This window comes from Acanthopagrus latus, chromosome 9 (genome assembly GCF_904848185.1).
Source record: "Acanthopagrus latus isolate v.2019 chromosome 9, fAcaLat1.1, whole genome shotgun sequence".
In the NCBI taxonomy this organism is placed as follows: Eukaryota; Metazoa; Chordata; class Actinopteri; order Spariformes; family Sparidae; genus Acanthopagrus; species Acanthopagrus latus.
The window spans coordinates 21,072,424-21,086,109 of record NC_051047.1 but is presented as its reverse complement, the minus strand read 5'-3'; the positions used below and the strand labels follow the sequence as shown (position 1 = coordinate 21,086,109).

Sequence of the window (13,686 nt, the reverse complement as noted above, 5' to 3'; positions counted from 1 at the left end):
ACAGAGTGTTTCAGATAAGGTGGCGAATACATTACTGCTGCATGGGACAGTATGAGAAAACTGATGTGGTTTTTGAGCATTGACACATGTATACCTGTTCTAGTGGTATATAAAAAATATATTAAAAAATATAATTAAAAACCTGAATATCAGCCTAATATCTCTCCTTTAAATCATTCATGCATAGCAGTTGGTCAGGTGTCTGGTGGGATTAACCGATAGAAAGGTGAAGACACAGTTTAATGATGGATTGATGAATTAATGATGTGCATGACACACTTGTTTTTATACATTTACAGAACTGTGGGTAGTTTTCAAAACACCAAGTGGTCCCTGTGTTGAAGATTGAAAGATCAAACATTCAGGCTCTGTGTGATGTTTAATAAAAAAAAAAAAAAAAAAAAAAAAAAAGAAATCTTGTTAAAAATTCCACCCACTTGATTGGTTTAAACGGAGCTTTAGCCGCACCCCCGTGACCTTCATCACTGGTATACCACTATACTGTCTGCTCAGTTGTCATGGAGAATCTCAGCTGCAATCATGAGATATATGCAGGGAATTTCAATCACACTAAGTTGGGCTCACAGGACAGGACTTTTAAAATCCTGACTGATTGTATCATCGGGTTGGATCTAAGGAGAATCTTCACAGATGTTCTTCTGTCTAATCCTTAAAAAAAGCTTGAAAATAATGACGCATCACGCACGTACAGGATATTATAAAGATAATCATGCCAGTGGGAGCAACGCGGCGGCTCGAGTGATCTCAAATGTCAACAAACGGAGATAACTTGCTGTGGTAAAGTTAATACTTGGTGAGTCTGGATGATAAAATGGTCAGGAAGACGTGGTTTTATCATCTGTCAGCAGTAGTATGCTCGCTAACGTCAGCCTTAAGAGAAAGGGTTGTTTACCGTTGCTTGGCAACACCATCCGCTGCTTCGAGATATCACTCTCATTAGCTGATTTATATTAGGATGGAGCTGTTTGGGAGGTTTGAGACTTGATCTGTACGCAAGTCACATTAACAGATAATCCGGGCTGGCCCTCGGGACTGACCGAGCTCTCTGCCCAGATTCCTCATCTGATTGTGGGAGGAGCAATCAGCCTGGTACTCAAAAAAACTAAAAACGTATTGTCTCCTGGCCCAAAGCGACATAGTCCTGGTGACGCTGTGGCATCATCGGGGGGGAAATACCTGTCTTAAAAAAACTCATAAGAATAGAAGTTTGAATTTCTGTATTTGATACAATTCACGGAAAAAATGGTGGAATGCTACCTTTCATCTTTTGTTTTGGTGTTTGGTAAAAAAATACTTACTCGCTTGTGACCTTCATTATCAGGTAGAGTCTGCTCAGTTTCCATGGAGAATGTCAACTGCAATCACGAGACCTATGTCTGGAATTTAAATCACTTGTATTTTTTTTTTGTCAAACTGCCTCTTCCAAGGTCAAGACTGAATCTTGAAGCTGAACACGGTGTTATGGATTTATGTAAAATTAAAGTACTGTTTGTGTTTGTTTTCATAATCCTGTATTCACACCAAACTTTTGATAAAAAAAAGTAAATGCTGGCATTGATTGATGGGGTGAGTGGATAGTCTTTATTGCTCTGTTGAACTGTATGTGATGGGATGCGGCTGGTTAGCGAGGGCCACAACACGTGCGCTGTCATCGCGGTGTGATATGGCCGTGATTGAGCGAGACCACCAACGCGGTTCAACAACAAATGGTCGGAGATTTTGGACTCGCTGATGCTGTGGGGTGGTGGGGGGGGAGCTGACAGTAGATAAACAGAGTCTCCCCGGATGAAGCGCTACATTTTGTCCTTGAACCAGACAGTGATGGTGAGGACGAGGATTGATTGTTTTTGCTGCTGTAAAAATGAACAAACGGGAGCCTGGAGAGGTCAAACTTCTCAGAGGCCATGCAAGAAACACACTCTGAGGTGATGCATCCTTAAGGTGAAGTCTTGAGTGATAATTGAGTTGTGAATTGTACAAAGAAAAATGAGAACTACTATCTGCTTTGAGACAAGTTTGTTATCTCTCTTGAGAAAGCATGTTTCCATCTAGATGTGGCACATATTCTATAACAGTTTGCAGTCATTCCTGTGTTTTGTTTTGTTTTTTTACCTGTTTTGACATTGTTTTAGAGCCTGATTGAAAAGAAATACAAATTCGACTCACAAAAGCTGCAATTCTATAATGTGAATTATTAAAAAATGAAAAACATTTTCTTTATCTCCAGCTGTAAAGAAAAAACTGACGCCGACACATTTAGTAAGCTGCAGTTAAGTAACGCTTATTCCATTATCTAGCTGAGGCGGGTGACAGCAATGATGTTTTTAAAAAGGGCCCTCACAACCCACACAGTTTTGTTTTTTTTAATTTTATTTTTCACCCATCCCTGCTAATTAGACCTTTTCTCAGGTTGAAACCAGCTACGACTTCTCATGAAATAACCTGCTCATCCAACCTAACGCGCAGCGACTGTGAGGTCAGAAAGACGAATATCAAGCACAGTCTGTACCCCAGTACTCGCCTCAGATGAGATCTAATCAGGCAAAGTAAGAGATAAAAATATACAAGTGAACCACGAGGCGATTAAACCACGGATGACACTGCGGCTACAGTATTAGACCGTCACATCGTGCAGGCGGTTAGACAGGACTCGGGCCGGTCTACCACGAGCCGGGCCGGCTTTTGAATGCGTTAAAATCACAGTATTTAAAAAAGATATATATATATACATTCAGAAATTGCATTCATTGGCAATACGAACACGTCCAGTCACTCAGCACAGCTTTGATATGACATAATTATTCATTCTGCTGAAAAGAGATATGAGTCACCATTATTACCAGCTTACCCTATCGTATCACACGAGCCGTGGTGTTTCTGCAAATTTTTCTTTGTGACAGAAACCTCTTCTGCTCGCGACGTGACAGCGTCATTAGTTTGTCTTTTTGAAAAGCACTGGGTGGCACGCGTACTTCTCTCCGTCTTCTCCACCTTTTCTCCCCGTTTCTCTTTAGCTCTGCCTTTGTCTCCCTTCCATGCGTGGGACTACTATCACAGCTTGATGCAGTTCACGGAGTCGGATGAAACCTATTACTTTTTGTTATTCGGGCTTTCCTTTTGATTGTTCTTCATTTGTGCTCATTACGCGACCTTTTACCACGAGCTGGGAGGAGAGGAGAGAACTGGTCGGTTTCAGCTGTGCTTCCCCGCGTTACTTCTCGGCGTTCACGAGGTTCCTTATTAGATGATAGGTCGGCTCAATTCATGTGGAATTTTAATATCAAAATACCCCCCCTGCTCCTGGGGGTCTTACAAGTGGACCGGCTGTTAGCCAATCTTCATTCAAAAGAGCAGGTGTTTTATAGTGGAGCCATGACTCCTTCTACATTAAGAACTTTGCACGAACACAAAGGCTTGTTTCGATCCAGAGGCACAATCAGCATGTATGTATTTTTTACTCAGTAATATCGTTAACAAGCCTGTGATGAAACAGTTGCACAATGACTGGTGCAGGTCCTACAGTTCCCCCATCCGCCTCTCTGCAGACGACCCAAAGCCACAGACGGTTCCTGTCTGACCTTCCTTCTGTTGGGGAAGTGAAGAAAATTATAAACAGTTTTTTTTGTATTATTATTTGCTGTTAAAATTGCAACAAAGCTGCGTTTAGGCATGGTGATAACTGCACTGGCCTTTTTTTTTTTTTCAATTTGGCGCAGGCACTTTCACAAGGTCTCTTTTTAGGCAAAAAGGGGGCGTGGTCACTCCAGCGACCTGCCTGCGATGTGTCTGCTCTCGTCTATGAAAATGGCTGTTGTTAAAAAAAAAAAGGCCTCTTGGGAGCTGTTGAAACCAAACCCTCTAAATGTAATTCAGCCATTATTAAGGGAAATAGCAATGCAGAATTCTGGTTCATTATGCAGTCCGATAGAGACAAATTAATTGGCCTACTTTTTGACTGGATTAATATGTTTTTAAACTCCTTGTAATTAATTTCCATCTTTTAATATGCATCACAATTATAGTCTGTGTCAAACTTAAAGGCTTGAGGCTTTTTTTTGTTCTATTTTAATTGTATTTAGATCTTCTTAAACTGCAAATTGAATCACTTTGTTTTTAATGTATCAATTAATCTCTCGGGCCTAATTCCCCCGGCAGCCTGCAGCGGCACTAATCAATCACAGGTGGGAGCCGCCATGTGGCTGAAGAGGTCAGATATACAATAGGGTCATCAAAACATCAACACAAATAGCATGCATTTTAATTTTTTCTTCTTTTTTTTTTCTACAGGCTTCATTCTAAAGGGTGTAATGAAAACAGTGCAGGCGAGAGACAGTGAGTAATTGCAGACTTGGCAGTGTTATCCATTACAGCTGAGAGTACTGGGAGGAGGGTAAGCTCACCCAGAAATGCTGTTCCTATTTACATTTAGACAAGCCTCCCTTCGATGCCAAAGCGCCTCTCCCTCATGACAGGGTTAACAGTCTTTTAATCTGGTGTAGACGGGAAAAGTCACGTGACTGATTAGCCAGGTTCAGGGCAGTCTATGCGGCAGCAGCAGCCTTGGAAACACTTGAATAACGTAGGTCTCGCTCACGGACTGGAAGTCGCAGGCTGTTGTTGTTTCCACAAACGTACCGAAAGCACCTTGCAGAGTCGCACCGCTGTGCTGTTGAGCGCAATCCATCATTATAAATGACCTGTTTTGCATTTTTCCAGGAACAATTTATAAGGTCATCCATAATCATTGCCGTTGCAATCACATCCAAATGAATTCCGTTCTATCAGACGTGTCGACGAACAGATAACCGCATGACTCCAGCAATATGTTTTGCTTTTGTTCTCCGTTGCGCCTGAAGTTTTGTTTTGACTCTTCGCTGCCAGCTTTGAAACAAGTGCAAAATGCAAAGAACAAACTCTCGAATAGAAGATGAAGCTTAGCTGTTTTATGAGAAGAGTTTATTGAAGATACAGCTAAGCTACCAAAGTACACTGGGTTTGTTTTGTCAGCAGAACAACGTGCTCGTTTGCTTTGGATCGTCACAGACAACAAGTTGTGAAGTGAATCAAGCTAATATTACTGCATTAAACTCTCTAAAAGATAATCACTCTTTTGTTGTATATTCTGTCGAGCTGTGCACTTACATTATCCCAGATGTTCCAAACAATGATGAGATCCAGAAAAAATCTGTAATTCTAATTGAGGAAAGGGTTCACTTCAAATCGAAATCAAATCAGTTTTATTTATTTAGCCCAAAATCACGATCACATTGCCTCAGCGAGCTTTACAATCTGCACTGTGAACGACATCCTCTGTCCTAACACCCATGTTGCCATGTTGAGGGGAAAAAAAAAAATCAACCCTTCGTTTGTTTGGCCTCGGTTTCATTTTCGTGCGAAGGTGAGAGAGTGAGATGTCGGGGAAGGAAGTCAGCGGACAAGACTAAACGTGATGTGAATAAAACGGTAAAACACCGCCTTGTCCTCGGAACATTTCTACCTAAGTCATGCTGATAGTTTTGATCAGCAGTGGGAGTTGCAACTCCCCTGACCCCCGGCTACTTATGTCTTTTGTTTTGATTTAATAAAGAGACCCCTGCTGGCCTAAATAACATACTGTGGGTTTAAGACCATGTTTGACAAATGCCACAATTCATTCAAATTATGAATGTTCGGCGGGGGGGTGAGCCCGGTCAGAACCACCTCCTGGGCTTCATGCTGCACTGTTTTCCCTGTCATGTTCAAATTAAGTGGTGTCAGAATAGATAAAAGAAACTGTTCCCGACTGGTTGAACTGACATGCATGAAAGACTCATAAACATTTAGAAAAGTTTACATTTGGTTGATTGTTAGGAGTCTGAACATCAAGATTTTGCTCACTTTAATTTGTGATGTTGTATTGCGCTGTAACAGTTAGTTGCTGTCCTTAACGGATAGAAGTTACTTACCGTCATTAACCCAGATAACCCGATGTCATCAAGCTTCCAATTTCAGCTCCCTCCATGTTGTTTAAAAGCTGATCGAGCGATCAAAGTCAGCACGTGTTCTTCGCTACGTCCGTGTTTCGTGTCTCGACTTCAAAGCTCACAAACACGCAGACATTTGAAGAACGACTTCCCAGCGCTTCCCGAGCTGGAATTCCAAGTCAGAAACTCCACCGAGGCAACATCGATTATTCACTAAGACCGACAGTTCACGTTTCATCACTTATTTCTTTATGCACATTTGCGTTGTGAAACGGGCTGTTAACAACTTTGTAGTTGGTGTGCCCGTCTCCGTGTCCACAGCTGATTTGTGCTTGATTAAAGCTCCTCTGGTCTCTTTTTAAGTTTACTAATCATCTGCTGCCCTCTTTTCGCAGCACTGTGTCGTGTCTGAACTGGAAGTTGGGAACGCTGGCTCGGAACAATCGGCTGCTGACTTGCAAGGGATTGCAGCATTTGTTCTGCCGGGCCTGGTCAGAGGATTTTTTTTTTTCTACCTTACCCTTTTCTGGTGAAGTTCTACCTGATTTTGACTTTTCCCTGATTCAAGTCCGCTTTCATCCCAGCCTGCATGCTGGTTGTTCCTTTGGGTTCAAGCTCCCTCTTGAGCCATTACCGAGCCCAGTATCCACATTTTGCAGCATGTCTTTCACAATAATTAACAAAGAATATGCTATAAATAGCGAGAGTGCCTCCTTCGCACACACACGTGCAATTTCAGAGTTCAGTGCAACAGAGACAAGACTCTGCTCTAATATCACACTCTCCATTCTGTAACCTGCCTTGAACAAACCTTGAGCAGGATCAGCGTATAGATGCAGTTTATTTCAGTCTTGGATGAAGGCTAAGTTACTTGAATGCACTGTACTGTGTACAATGAGGCAAACAGTGTAGCAGTCTCCTCACTAAGCCTGAAGCATCAAATACTCATCACCAGATTGACGACTGACTCGACCGTTTTGCCTTCATGGCCGAAAAGCAAAAAAAAACTCACCAGCTGGTTGAATCCTCATGCAACAACTTTTATTGACCTTGATAAACGGGCGACTGATAAAACTTTCTCGCTCACAGAAAATTGGTGCCCGCTTCCAGTTTTTGCATCTTTTATAACTCCTCTTGCCTTTGCCTTTCTCCTCTATCCCAGTGCATCACTTAAGAGGGCTTTTCCTCAATCGTCTCTCAGCTGCATTACAAGCACGTACAGCAAAAAAAAGGGGTTTTCTCTACACCTCCACCTCCTCTCGTCCACTGGAGCCCCCTCCCATCTCGCCCTGAATGACTGAATCTCCTCGATCTATTATCCCGTTTTCTCGCTGAGCTGCCGGATTTCGCCCCCTTCTGTCATTTAAGATCTGTTCCCACTTATCCAAAAAAAAAAAAAAGAAAACCTTTAAGCACATTTCTATTCCTGTCTCCGATTCTTATCCCCCAAACTGAAGTATGTGTATTGAAAAGTCAGTGTCAGGGTTACAGCGTCTGTCAGCTCAGTGCTTTGGTTTCCACGTCTAAAACTATAGTACACTGGTGGTGCAGCTGGTACTTTATTTTTATTTAGCGACACGAGACACGACTTAAGAACTGAGACATGACAAGACACAACCAGGTGTGATGGGGAAACCAGTGTTTCCTCATGTTCATTAGGTGGTTGGTTCTTGAACACACCCTTGTGTTCAGGCCAACCCCTCCCACCTGATTAATCTGAGGGCATTTAAGGCACCTGTGGCTGCATGGTCTCTTTGTCTCTCCCTGGTTGTCTTGTGGGCTCCTCTGACTCTGATCTACTCTCTCCCTCTTTTGCCTGCTCGTAGTGGCGTCTGCATCTATGAATGAAGTTCATCGCCAATGTTGTGGGAGCAAATTGTTAATCGAGGTTAGCTCGTACACCTTTTTATTTATGGTCATTGTTAGCTGCTGTTTTGCGTTGCTCTAGTTTTGCTTTCACTGATTTGTTGTTGTCGTACATTTCTTATATGATTATCTGGACCAACTGGTGTGTTTTAATTGTTTGTAGTAACATTTCTTTTGCCCCCTTTTTTTTAATCTCTTTTTCCTTGGAATAAATATTTCAAAAAGACACCATTTTGCTGTTTTATAAAACAATACCTCAATAGAATTTGTATATTTTCATAATTTGATTCATTTTCCCTGCATTATTAACCCCCTTCTCCACAGATGTTTCCATTTATTCATTATTTCACTTGAAATTAATAAATTTGGCTTCTTTTTGGAACCACGTCTCTGTCTCCTCTCAGTTAAACAAACTTGTGTTGTCTGTCATAAATTGAGGTCTTAGTCAGATTTTCATAAGATATTTCCTGGGGTGAAATTCCACAGGTGGCGTTGTCAGGTAGTCAGGTACTGGTGGCCTCCACCCACACACACTCACCTCGCCACACAGGCATGTTATGAGACATGACAGGATAAGAACATTATGGGAGGAGAGGGGTAACAGAAAAAAAAAATAAATTGAATAAATTAAACATGCTTTAATGGTAATAAGTTTGCCCATTTCAAGCACTGTAAAAAGTGAGATTTTTCATGAGCGGTAAAAAGAGAGTGCATATCATTCTTTCTTTTCGTTTCCCGTCTTATTTTGTGGAATTCAACCTTTTGTGTCATGTTGCAACTTTCCACTTCCTGTTTTTGTCTTTTTCCCTGCAATATTACTATGCACACCTGTCTTTGATTTGTTCATTGCCCCTTGTGTGCCCCTAAAGCGGGTTTATGCGTCATAGTATGTTAATGCCGAAACATGGTGGGCGAAAGAAAACATCGGTCCGATCATAACATGCATGTTTGTGAGATAAATATTACCTGGCTAACGTGATTTCCCTTCACTCACACTAAACTTGGAAGGTGGGAACATCTGAGAGGCACATGAATGCAGCATTAGTCTTTTTGCCTCTCTCCTTGTCAGTTTGTATGTTTTGTTCCTTAGTGTGCTCCGCATGTGTTTTTTTTTTTTTGTTCGTTTGTCTTTTGCAATCCTACCTGTGTTCGCCAAGCTCTTTACTTTTTGTTTCTTTTTTTTTTTTGTATTTCACTTTAGTATTTTTGGGTATGCCTCAGCCAGTTTTCATCACTTTTGTTGCCTGATTTCGATTTTTTTTTTTTTTTCTCAATCTCGCTTTTTGTGATGAGTAGTTTTTTTTTGTTTTTTGGGCATTTGGGCTCCTCTTTTAAAAACACCCAGCAGGCTTACATTTGACAAGTGGCCACAAGCCAACCTTGAATTTTACTTGGGTGATAATTTTTGTTTAATTGGGAAGCTGTTTGCTGATGAATTTACCAAATCAAGTCGAATGTGTCAGTTCTGTGTTCATCAAAAGAGAGAGGAAATCAGTCGCAGCTTGTTTTTAAATAGAACTCATCTACGAAGTACACCAAGCTTCAACATTACAATCTTCGTTTACACAGGAAGTGTTTTCTGATGTTTTTGTATTGATATGTGCTACAGGGGGAAAAAAAAAAAATCTCAGTCCTGGAAAAGAATATCAGCATGGTTGAGGTGTAGTGTCAACTTGAAATGATCATTATCAATGCTCGGAGTGTAATTATTGGCTGTGGCTCTTTAAAAACCAGTACATGCTGCTCTACACAGTTAGCTTGTGCTGCTTAAAGGACAGAGGCTAATAACATGGAACTATTATTAGACTGATGCAAAATTCAGGAGTACTTTCCCACGCTGGTGCATTGTGGGAATCCCTATGCGTGAGTGCATCAAACACTCTTATTTGTGATGGCACCGTAGACACGAGTACAGCGACAGGTATGAAAGCTAACTGAGAGCTCTAATCCTTCAGCCTCCGCTCCCACCCTTCCATAGTGGCACGGTGACACATTAGCATACAAAACGTTACTTGTGTGCGCCTCCCGATGCACGTCCTCGGCGGTGCAAATGCTGTCGCCGAGCAGCGCGCGGAGCTCATTTGTTTTTAAAGATCCAGATCAAGATTGAGAGCGTGCCGAACACCGCGGCGCCCCCTCGCAGCGTCGTCTCTGAGAAAATACTTCTGCGGTTGGATATTGAAGAACAGCTGGGTGCTGTATCTAAGCCCGGCGTCCGTGAGCTGTAATTTGTAAAACACAGACATCCATTTCCTGAGTGAGCACAATTACAAATGTGTTTACAGGGGATGTACTGTAGCCAGTCCAATTACTCCAATGTAGCAGAAAATAACTTCTATTAAACAACTACTCCGTCTTACTTGCTTGGGTGCCTCTGAATCAGAAATTCATCCACTTTTGGTTCTGCGGAGGATTGGTATTCCTTTGGCACAGTGCAAGTTTCTCAGAGGCCATGGGTGAGATGATTAAAGTGCTCCATCTCAAGGAATCATGGGTTGAAAAACAAAAATGTGCCGCCAACTCTATGTGGGTCTTGTTGTCTGTGGCGCGTTATTGAATACTTGAGGGGAAACACTGCAGGGGAAGGCTTTGTGTTTTCACCCACAGGTCAATTTTGAGATTTTGAGCTGTTCTGCTTCCATAATCAGAATCGGAATCGCTTTTATTGCCAAGTTAGTTTACACATACAAGGAATTTACCGTGGCCTGTAGGTGCAAAACAACAAACAGTACTAAAAGTACTTAAAAGACATAATAAAAAATCAACAGAATGTGAATATAAATATAGATACAGTGTGTACGATTTGAAAGCAGGCGACAACTGTCCAGATTGATCCAGTAGTGCAACAAGTTTGACCTGGATTGTGCGAGGTCACAGTAGAGATGGATATTGAGTTGCGCAAAATAAGATTGTCTGGTGACTTAAGCTTAACAATAATATAATGCAAGTAAAGGGGGGAGGAAGAAGGATCAGTGTCAGAGGGGATCAGTGGCCTTGTTAAAGAGGCTCGTTGCAGATGGGAAGAAACTGTTCTTATTCTGAGAGGTTTTGGTCCCGATGGAGGGGAGAGTCTCAAGAAGTTTGTGTCCGGGAGAGGTCGGCAGGGTCCTTGAGGCCTGCAGATCCTGGGGGGATGGCAGATTGCAGCTGATCATCTTCTCAGGAGAGCGACTGATGCGCTGCAGTCTGCCCTTGTCCCTGTCAGCGGCAGCAGCAGCGCACCAGATGGTGACGGAGGAGGTGAGGATGTACTTGGTGATGGCAGCATAGAAGTACACCATCATCACCTTTTGGCAAGCTGAATTTCTTTAACAGCCGCAGGAAGTACATCCTCTGCGTGGCTGGGCTTTCTGATGAGAGAGCTGATGTTCTGCTCCCACTTCAGATTCTGAGAAATGATGGTGCCCAGGAAGCGGTACGGCTCCACTCTGTTGACGGTGGAGTCACCCGGGGTTGATACGGTGTGGAAAGAACAGAGTTGAAGTCCACAAATAAGTTCCTGGTGTAGGTTCCCAGGGACTCCAGTTGCTGGAGGATGTAGTGGAGTATGTTTATAGCATCCTCTAAAGACCAGTTGGCTCTGTAGGCGGACTGCAGGGGTCCAGTAGTGTGTCGGTGATGGTTCTGAGATGTGACAGAACAAGGCGCTCGAAGGACCACAGAGGTCAGGACGACGGGTCTGTAGTCATTAAGTCCTGTGGCCCTTGTTTTTTTTGGGGGGGACGGGGATGATGGTGGAGAACTCGAAGCAGGCTGGCGAACGGTGCGTCTCCGGTGAGGTGTCGAAAATGTCGGTGAACAGCCGATCAGCACAATGCTTCAAAGTGGATGTAGAGAAGAAAATCAGGACCTGCTGCTGCTTTGCGGGGGTTCTGTCTCTTGAGGAGTCTGCTGACATCCCTCTCCAGGACACAGAGAGGTGTCAATGTGGTGCAGGGGGAGAGAGGTGTGATCGTGGTGGAGGGGGGGAGAGGTGTGATCATGGTGGAGGGGGGGAGAGAGGTGTGATTGTTGTGGGTGGTCGTTCAGACTATAGTGGAAAGAAAATGTCTTCTTTCCTCTATAGTCTGAACGACCGGCTCATTTGTTTATTCACACATAAAAGTTCAGAATATTTCTGACACAAAAAAATATTTGTATTAACGTGAGTAATAAACTGGGGAAGTTTTCATGGTGATATGAATCATATGTTTGACAATGTGTCTGCCCTGTTCACATTAAATAAAACATTAATTGCAACATATCCATGTAAGTGTCATATCAGTAGAGAGGAAATGAGCATATTCAGATGACACAGACGCAAAAGAGACGGCAAAAGACAAAGCTTGCTTATGCAAAAAAAAAAAAAACATTGTATTACATCAAGAGGACTGACAGAACACCACTACCATTCTGCTTTAATTTAATTACAAAAATGACTTGTGCTTAATTCAGATGTTGAATTTTGCCTATAGTACCCTCGTCAAGGTCATTTATTCGCTTCAGATAAGTTGATTTTCTATTAAATCAAGTTAATAAGATGTTACAGCAGGAACTGTATTTAAAATCGGAGGTGCTCATCTCGAGAGCAAAGAGAAATCTAGAGTGCCGCAAAGCAGCAACAACAAAAAAATATGCATATGCATACGACCATCAGTGTTAAAAGAAGTTTGGAAAAAAAAAAAAAAAAAAAAACCTACAGAAAAGACTGTCTTTATTCTTCCGCCACGCTGAGCATGCCGCTGGATAGCTTTTATCATCGTGCAGTGTTGCGGCAAAGTGCTTTTTAAGGCTACTAAAAGCACGGGAGTCGTCAAAGAGGCACGATGTCACACAGTGAAGTATCGTGTTAATGCAGCGAGGGAAAACACAAACAAAAAAATAAAGGCCGCGTGCAGAAACAAAGTAAAACAGGAAAACCTTACAACGGATGAAGCTGTAGCTGAACAGCTCAAACTCATGTCTAAATGGAAACTCCACCATTTTTTTGGGGGGGGGGGTGAAAACATCAGAAAAACTGTCTGTAGATTGAAAACATGTCGTGTGTGCTGCTCTTGAGGGCAAAAATGAAGAGGAGGGTCATCAAATTGCTCAGCGGGGGCGCACGAGTTTCTTCCCTGGCATGGTGTGAGGGCAGAGCTGCACACAGGGGGATGAACTTTGATTGAAATGATTCAACCAGTCTCATTCTCACTCATAACGGGTGGCTGCCTGCGGGATCTGCGATGTCAAGCCCGCATCAACAGTTAAAAGACGCTAAGGATGAGGGGGAAAGAACGCATGCGGTCTCTTTGAAAGTCAAGACTAATTTACAGATTTTGTCTTTTCAGTGCGAGAGTAGGAGGGTGCTGGGTTGTGTTGTGGAAAAGAAGAAACCCTGCACTCTGCTCCCTCAACGACGCTCCACCAGAAAAAATATTGTTTAATCAACGTCCCAAAAGAACTTTGGTCATATCAGCCGATCCAGTACCCCCCCACGCCCCCCCCACCCCCCTCCACCATCTCCCCTGATGCTTTCTAGGCAACTGTTCCTCCCATTATTTCATCTCTGATATCGCCTCCTCACACGTCAGGCTGGTTCCACGGCAACGTCCTCAACGCAGTCAATCTTTGTGGCAATGCCGCGCCGAACAAACTGGGACTGCTTTGTGCGTGCGTGTGAGGAGAGAGATTGACAGGTGAGAGAGGAAAATAATCAGGTCACAAGGTGTGATAATATGATGGAGAGTTAGCAAGAAGCAAGAGTTTGAATTCACCTGGAAATAAAAGAATAAAAAAAAAAGTTTGATATCACAGTTTACTCTGTGCAGGAGCAGAAATGAGTCGGCTGCTGTTTAAAGATGTACACACACACACA

The 13,686-nt window shown here is 42.7% G+C and overlaps 1 long non-coding RNA gene across 1 annotated transcript; it reads left to right on the top strand.

The window, feature by feature from the left end:
* Nucleotides 1-535: 535 nt before the first annotated feature.
* Nucleotides 536-8,434, top strand: LOC119025951. Its single transcript, XR_005076974.1, has 3 exons — nucleotides 536-814; nucleotides 4,309-4,353; nucleotides 6,380-8,434. It is a non-coding gene; the product is annotated as an uncharacterized LOC119025951 (long non-coding RNA).
* The last annotated feature ends 5,252 nt before the right edge of the window (nucleotides 8,435-13,686 follow it).